The sequence below is a fragment of the Acomys minous genome, assembly GCF_964271855.1.
Source record: "Acomys minous genome assembly, chromosome: 5".
Classification (NCBI taxonomy): Eukaryota; Metazoa; Chordata; class Mammalia; order Rodentia; family Muridae; genus Acomys; species Acomys minous.
The window spans coordinates 25,133,150-25,141,525 of NC_140494.1; the positions used below are offsets into that span (position 1 = coordinate 25,133,150).

Below are 8,376 nucleotides of genomic sequence, written 5' to 3' on the forward strand. Positions count from 1 at the left end.
CTGCCTCCCTGAGTGCTAGGATTATACCATGTGCGCCACCATGCCTGGCTTTATAAAGAAACTTCTAACAAAGCACATAAACCCAGTTCTCAGAAGGCTGAGGCAGGAAAACTGAGTTTAAGGCTAGCATAGAGCAACACAGTAAAATTCTACCTCCAAAGAAAGAAAAATCTATTTTTTAAAAAATGTGAATTACCCTATGTTCTCCAGCCAGCCAAGGATTAACAGGTCACCTGTGTTTACCATCAGATCTCATTATGCTGGGCACATTTGTTGCAGTTTAGAACTGTGTTAAATATTTAGATGATCAGATCATTTAAGAGAGCTACATCTCTGAAAACTAAGCTAAATATTTTGCAAGTAAATTTTCCCTTTAAAAACTATACTTTGGGGAGCTAGAGACATAGCAACAGTTAAAAGCACTTGCCGTTCTTCCAGAGGACCTGAGTTCAAAATCCACAGTGGATCACAGCCATCTGTAACTCCAACTACAGTAGATCCGATGGCTCTGGTCTCCTCTGGCACCAGTACTTACATGCATAAACCCACATGGAGATGCACATACATGCACATAATTAATGATTTTTTAAAATTCTACTTTGGGATTGTATACTATAGTAAAAGATGAGGGCTGGAGAGATGGCTCAGAGGATAAGAGCACTGTCTGCTCTTCAAGAGGTCCTGAGTTTAATTCCCAGCAACCACATAGTGGCTCACAACCATCTATAATGTGATCTGATGCCCTGTTCTGGCCTGCAGATGTATATGCAGGTAGAGCACTGTATACATAATAATAATAAATAAATCCTTTTTAAAAAGATGATTACAAAATACTGGAAGGAACATTATAAAAATAAAGAGACAACTGAGATATAATATGAATAAATTAATATATTTTTAAAAAATAAATAAAGAGTACTATATAAAACAGTCAAAGTTTTAGGCTTTTAGTCCCTTTTAAATACCAAAAAGAGAATTTTTTTCCTTTTATGTTTTGTTTTTGTTTTGTTTTGTTTTTTGAGACAGAGTTTCTCTGTGTAGTCCTGGCTGTCCTGGACTACAAACCGAGTCCTCAAATTCAGAGATTCCCCCTGCCTTTGCCTCCTGAGTGCTGGGCTTAAATGTGTGCCCCACCACGCCCGGCTTCAAAAATAGAATCTTTAAAGCATGTACTGCTGAGATAGTTTTTGCAATAAAATGCTAAAAGAAAAAAGGAGAATTCAAAACTATAATTCATAACTAAAAACTGTGGTTATCAGACAGTGCAGAGTAGTAAGAACACAGGCATCTTCGTATCACTCTGTACCACATTTTATACACATACACATACACACACACACACACACACACACACACACACACACACACACGGCACAGGCACATGCAGGTAAAACACCCATACACATAAAATAAAATTTATAAAAATAAAATAAAGCTGGGCAATGGTGGCACATGCCTTTTGCTGGGAGGCAGAGGCAGGCAGATCTCTGTAAATCCGAGACCAATCTGGTCTACAGAGCAAGTTCAAGGACAGCCAAAGCTACACAGAGAAACCCTGTTTTGAAAAACCAAAAATAAGTAAAATATATAAAGTACCATGAATATAGGAAATTAGATACCTGAATCAACCAGTATTCAAAGAGAAGAATTCAAAAATTATACTTACCTAGAGTGGTTCTAGCTGTATATCTGAACAAAATACCTAGGGTCTGGAGAACCGGATCGGTGGTTAGGAGTACACGCGGCTCTTGCCGAGGACCTGGGTTCCATTCACAGCACACACACAGTGACTCACAATCGTCTGTAACTTTAGTTTCAAGGGATTAGACATCTTCTGACCGCTAGGCGTACCACAGACATACATGCAGCAAAACACACATACACATAAAGTAAAATAATAAAAATCTTTTAAAATGTTCTTTAAATAATACCTAAGTGAAGAAACATGACTAACCAAAAATAGAGTATCCACCCAGCACCTGGGAGGTAGAGCAAGAGCTTCAAGACCACCCTCAGCTACACAGGACGTTTGAATCTAGCCTGGGCAACAGAGACTTTGCCTCAAAATAAAGAACAGAAAGCATTCTAGGCTAGGAAGGTAGCTCGGTGGGTAAGAATGCTTGCTCTATACGATTACAGTGAAGACCTGGCTGGACACAGTGGCGCAGGCCTGTAATCCCAGCACTCAGGGAGGCAGAGGCAGGGAGATGGCCTTGAGTTCAAGTCTAGTCTGGTCTACAAAGCTAGTCCAGGACAGCCAAAGCTACACAGAGAAAGCCTGTCTCAAAACCAACCAAACAAACAAACAAAAAAGGCCTAAGTTCAAATTCCTAGCACCCACCTAAAGAGCGAGGCATGACTACACATGCCAATAACCCCAGGACATGGGATAGAGGTAGGTATTCCAGGAGCTCTCTGGTCACCCATTCTGGCTTAAATGACAAGCTTCCAACTCAGTGAGAGGTCCTGTCTCAAGGCAATACAGCAAAAGCAACAGACCGCACTCTGTCTTGCTCTGGCCTCTGCATACAGAGTATACTGCACACTCATGTAAACAGCACACACACAAATCATAAAGTATCCAAAGCATCCATAAGCAGTCATGTGTGTCTTTATATGTGATAAAGTTGTCCTTTCATCGCATCAGACTAAGCTAAGAGTGTTTGCCTAGTACTGCCAAGGACCAGCGTTTGATCCTTGTAACTCATCACTGAAGAAAAGGGATCCTCTAAAAACATTTGGGTGGCATGAAAGAGAATGGCCTCCATAGGCTCTAATATTTGAATCAGAGTTTATAATTGCTCAAACTATTTGGGAAGGATTAGGACAGTGGTTCTCAACATTCCTAACGCGGTGACGCTTTAATACAGTTTCTCATGTTGTGGTGACTCCCAATCTTTTTTTTTTTTTTTTTTTTTGGTTTTTCAAGGCAGAGTTTCTCTGTGTAGCCTTGGCTGTCCTGGACTCACTCTGTAGACCAGGCTGGCCTCAAACTCACAGCGATCCACCTGCCTCTGCCTCCCAAGTGCTGGGATTAAAGGCATGTGCCACCATGCCCAGCTCATACAGTTATTTTCATTGCTACTTCATAAATGCAATTTTGATAGTTATGAATCATAATGTAAATATCTGATATGCAGGATATCAAAGATGCAACCCCTATGAAAGGGTTGCTCAACACATACCCTCAAGGGGTCACAAGCCACAGGAGGTATGGCTTTGCTGAACCAGGTGTGTCACTGGCTTTGAGGTTTCCAAAGCTCACGTCCTTCCCAGAGAGCTATCTCTGTCTAATGCTTGTGGGTCAGACCTAATCTCTCAGCTCCCAAAATGGCTGCCTGCTGCTGTGCTCCCCAACATGATGGTCTTGGGTTCTAACCCTCTGGAACCATGAGCCCAGTTAAATGCTTTGGGTTTTTTGTTGGTTTGGTTTTTGTTTTGTTTTGTTAGTTTTGTGTTGTTGTTGTTACTGCTGCTGCTGTTGTTGTTGTTGTTGCTGTTGTTGTTGTTTGAAGCAGGGTTTCTCTTGTTGTTGTTGTTGTTTGAAGCAGGGTTTCCCTGTGTAACAGCTCTGGCTGGCCTCGAACTTGGTCTGTAGACCAGGCTGGCCTTGAACTCCCAGCAATCCACCTGCCACTGCCTCTGCCTCCTGAGTGCCAGGATTAAAGGTGTGCGCCACCACCAAATGCTTTCTTTTATAAACTGCCTTAGTCATGGTATTTTGTCATGGCAATAGAAAAGTAACTAAGGAAACATTTCCAAGCAAAATAAAATAAAACTACACTAGCAGAGAAGTAAATTGAGACAAGTTTTGTTCAGAGCTGCAAGACACTGTCGAGGTGAAGACCAGCCTTGCTCTGCATTGTGAGACCCCTTCTCAGCAAAGACCAAGCCCCACTAACATTACCTGAGACTTTCTTTGTTCTCTTACAGGATCAGAAAACAAAACCAGTCGTAAACATAGCACTCCTTACTATACAGTTTGTCATGATGGAAAAACACATTTTTAAAACTTCCTGTATTTCTTTTCCCTTTGGGAGTAGGGGAGTATTGCATAGGTGACTGAAACCACCAGAGAACTCTCCAATGCCAGGCAGTGCTCCACCACAGACCTGAAGGAAGTTACTGATGTAAGCACGTCATTTGTGCCCATTGTACAACAGAGGAGCCACATTTTCCTAACATCTCTGTTTACATTGCTGCACTGATAGTATTGAAAGCACATCCAAAGTGTGTATCTCTTCTCAAAGCTGTCTTTTGGTCAGGTCTGGTGGCACACACCTATAATCCCAGCACTTGGGGGGCAGTGGGAGGACATCCCCTTACACATCATGAGACCCTGTCTCAAAACAAACAACAAAATTTGCTTTAAATTTTCAGATACTTCAGGTTTATTTCCCCATCAACCATTGGTCTAACAATGATCTAAAAGTTAAAGCCCCTCAATTGCAAGAGTCACACTGTTCCATTTCTTTTTTGCTGGGATTTTTGTTTGTTTTTCAAGACAGGGTTTCTTCTGGCTGTCACAGAACTCAATCTGTAGACCAGGCTGGCCTTGAACTCAGAGATCCACCTGCTTCTGCCTCCCAAGTGCCAGGATTAAAGGTGTGTGCCACTACGGCCCAGCTAGAAGTCTGCCTAAGGAGACCTGGCTCAGCTATTAAGATCACTTGCTGCTCTTTCAGACCCGAGTTGTTTCCCAGCTCCCATAGCACGCAGCTCCAAGGGGTCTCACACACACTTTCCTAGCCTTCTACATTCATTCTTGTTCCTCTCTCTCTTTTTCTCTCCCTCCTCCTCGCCACCCCCCACACACACACACTTCAAAATTTCAAAATGAAATCTTTTTTTAAGTATTTAAATTCTATATAACTGAGCTTGGTGGAGCACACCTTTAATCCCAGCATTTAGGAAGACAGAGGCAGGCAAATCAATATGAATTCAAGGCCAACCTAGTCTACAAAGCGAGTCCAGGACAGCCAAGGCAACACAGAAAAACCCTGTCTCGAAAAACCAAAAAAAAAAAATGGGGCTGGAGAGATGGCTCAGTGGTTAAGAGCACTGCCTGCTCTTCCCAAGGACCTGGGTTCGATTCCCAGCACCCACATGGCAGCTCACAACTGTCTACAACTCCAAGATCTGACACCCCTACACCAATGCACATGAATTAAAATTAAATAAAATATTTAAAAAAGAAAAACAAAAAAAATTACAAAAAACAAGGCCAGGCGGTGGTGCACCACCTTTAATCCCAGCACTTGGGAGGCAGAGGCAGGTGGACCACTGTGAGTTCGAGGCCAGCCTGGTCTACAAAGCGAGTCCAGGACAGCCAAGGCTACACAGAGAAACCCTGTCTCGAAAAACCAAAAAAAATTACAAAAAAAAAAACATTTTAAAAAGTCTATGTAACTGGGACAAGAAATTTGCAAGCATCCCAGTAAACTACATACCTTCAGCAATAACCTGGATTTATTTGTTTTTGTGTTTCGAGACAGGGTTTCTCTGTGTAGCCTTGACTGACCCTAGTTTTATTTTATGACCCAATATTTACTTGATGAGAAAATTCTCATTGGTGAAAATTTGGTCAGGATTCTTATGTATGTTAATACTGTTTGATAACTTGCTGGAATTCTAAGCAAGACTGTGTCGTGTAATCATGCAGTTATCCGCCTCTGTAGGAAGTGTGTTACATTTTTTCAGTAGAAGGAAATTCATTAACCTTTGGGCACAATGTAAAAACAAAAAAACTAAAAATTCCTCTGTATTATACATTTAAAAATTTATTTTTACATTTAAATCTTACAAACAGATACATAAAACATCAATGTAACTACAATTTCACACTTCCCCAGATGATTCCGTGGAAGCACTGACACTTAGGAAAGCACTAGTTATACTAGTTCCTAGTATACTAGTCCTACTGATCTATTTAGTCTCCCCAAAATAGCTTATGTCCTTATTAGTGTCTAATATGGCAACTACAGTTCACCCAGAAGGAGTTCAAATCTGTTTATAGAGTTTTGTTTGAGAGATGCTGACACTCACAGCCAAACACTGGGCAGAGTGCAGGGAGATTTGTGAAAAAAGACCAACCATGGCAACTAACCGGGGCCCAGGAGGTCTTAAGGAGACTGAAGCACCAACCAAGGACCTAGGTCTCCTACACAGATGTAGCCGATGGGCAGGCAGCTCAGGGGGATTCATGTGGGTCCTCTAGTGGGGAGGGCACTTCTGTATCCGACATGATGCCTGCATTTTAGTCACTTACCCCATGTCCTGATGTGACTTGATGTGCTCCGTGGATTGGGGGGGGCTCCCCTTTTCGGGGTAGTAGGGAAGGAAGGAAGGAAAAAGAGGGAGGTAGGGTGGGACCAGGAGGAAAGGAGGGAGGGGGCTTCAATCAGGATGTAAAGTGAATGAATAAACTTCAAAGAAAAACGTTAGTTTTGTTTGGTTGAACTGACACACAGTGGTGCGCGCCTAAAATCCGAACACTCAAGAGGCTACCACAGGAGGGTTAGAAATTCAAAGCCATTACATAACCAGGGCTACATGAGACCCTCTCAAAAAAAGAAAAAAGAAAAAAAAAATAGCTTCGGATAAATAATCACATTTATTGGCCAAAACACACTGTTCCTTTGAGGACTTTGAGGTTCAGAGATGTAAGTAGGTATCCTACAGAGGGAGACAAGCTTGTTATCCAAAACTGAGAGAATGATATGGTGACCAGGTGAGACACAACCTTAAATTATTCTAACTAACGTGATGCTGGATGAAGGCAGTCCGGGTCTGCACCGCTTCACACAGCGCAGAAAAAGCCGCAAAGTGAGGAAGTCACCCAAGACACACCGGCCTCGGGGCTCAAGCTTGACATTGAGAGCAGACAGCAGCTTTCCTGGGACCATAAGCGCCTGCCCCTTAAAGCTGGCGGTTAGATACGCCTGTAACCGGCGACCATGGGCGGTGCTGGGTACGTGTCCCCCTACTCGGCGGTCTGGAAACTCAGTAGTCGACGCTGGGAAACAAGGACCCCGGGAGCCCCAACTGCGACTCCGCCGTGCCGCTCGCCACCCCGTCACCGCCAACCACACGGGGCTTTCAAGCGTGTGGGGACAAAAGTGGCTCGGTGGTGGAGTCCCTGCGCTTCGCTTTCTGAAGAAAAGCGGGGTTACGTTATTTTCTGTCTACACCGCGAAGGAAGGCGCTACGGCGAGCAGGAGCGACGCCCTCTGGGCGCCTTTTCCCCGTCGGACTGAGAAGCCCGAGCCACCCGGCTTTCGGAGGGGAAGGGCCATCTCGCCGGGGGGGACCAAGATGAAGGACGGGAGGGAGGGCGAGCGCAGCCTGCCTGCTGCGCGCTCGGGCGTTTCGGGGGCTCTCGGTGTGGAGCCGCGAGCGGGCGGGCGGGCGGGCGGGCGACGGTGCGGGCAGGCGGGCGGGCCGGCTGGGCGGGCGGGCGGGCGGGAGGAAGGGAGGGAGGCCGCCGCGTCCCGAGCAGCCGCCGCCAGCCGCGGGCTGTGATGCGAGGCTGGCGCGCCACTTACCAGCCGCGAAGGGTTTTACGTAGCGGACCTCGTCACTGATTACGGACGGGAGGAGGGTGGGGACGCAGAGCTCGGCGGCCGCCGCCCAGGCAACCCGGCGGCGGCGGCCCCACGTCGCGCCCACGTCAGCTCTGATGCGGTCGTCGCGGCCTCTCCGCCGACGCGAACAGAAAGCAGCGCCCGGCAGCGGACCGAACTGAGGCCCTCGAGCCCCGCCCTCCCTTCCCCTCCCCCACGCCGACCGCCTTCCTGAGGGGGGGGACGGGGTGGGGACGCGGCCGGAGGAGGAGGGAAAAAAAAAACCCACAAAAGTTGCGAGCTCGAACTCCGCCCCCTGCTGGCCTCCTGCGGGATTGCAGCGCTGACAATCCAACAATTAAATAGAACGGGGGGGCGGGGCTATCGGAGGAACTAGGCTTGTTGGGGCGGAAGACTGGGTGAAGCGGGAGACCGGAAGCTGCATCCTCTGCGCGTGCGCCCAAAGGCCCTTAAACTACAACTGCGGCTATGGCGAGCAGTGCTTTAGTTCGGTTTTTTTTTTTTTAATCTGAATATCCTCTAGGGTGAATCCGCTCCCTGACCTCGGTCCCCAAAAGTAGGGGCTCAGACCCTGCCAGAGGCGCGTCCTGGGTGCTTCAGGTCTTCCAAGAGCTTCCCCCTTAGCGGTGTCCATGGTTCTGGAAAACGCCGCTAGCCCTTTAGTGTACTTTGGCGCGGTCCCTATTCCTAGCTTGCTGCTATCTCTGGGCTTGTTTGCCTCACTGTCCCAAAGAAACAACTACAGACCCGTGGCATAGGAGAGGAAGGCGTATGGGTAAAAAGGATGTTTGTT

General features: G+C 46.2%; 1 protein-coding gene across 5 annotated transcripts in view; it reads right to left on the reverse strand.

Moving 5' to 3' along the window:
- CREM (cAMP responsive element modulator) overlaps positions 1-7,919 on the reverse strand; it is an 81,566-nt gene extending 73,647 nt beyond the window's left edge. For 2 of the 5 annotated variants that reach the window (XM_084782003.1, XM_084781993.1), the window contains exon 1: positions 7,545-7,918. The gene's annotated coding sequence lies outside the window, so the exon portion shown is untranslated. Of the gene's footprint in view, positions 1-7,544 lie in introns of all 5 variants that reach the window. The other 3 variants (XM_084782009.1, XM_084782007.1, XM_084782004.1) reach the window with 2 other exon arrangements.
- Between the last annotated feature and the right edge of the window lie 457 nt (positions 7,920-8,376).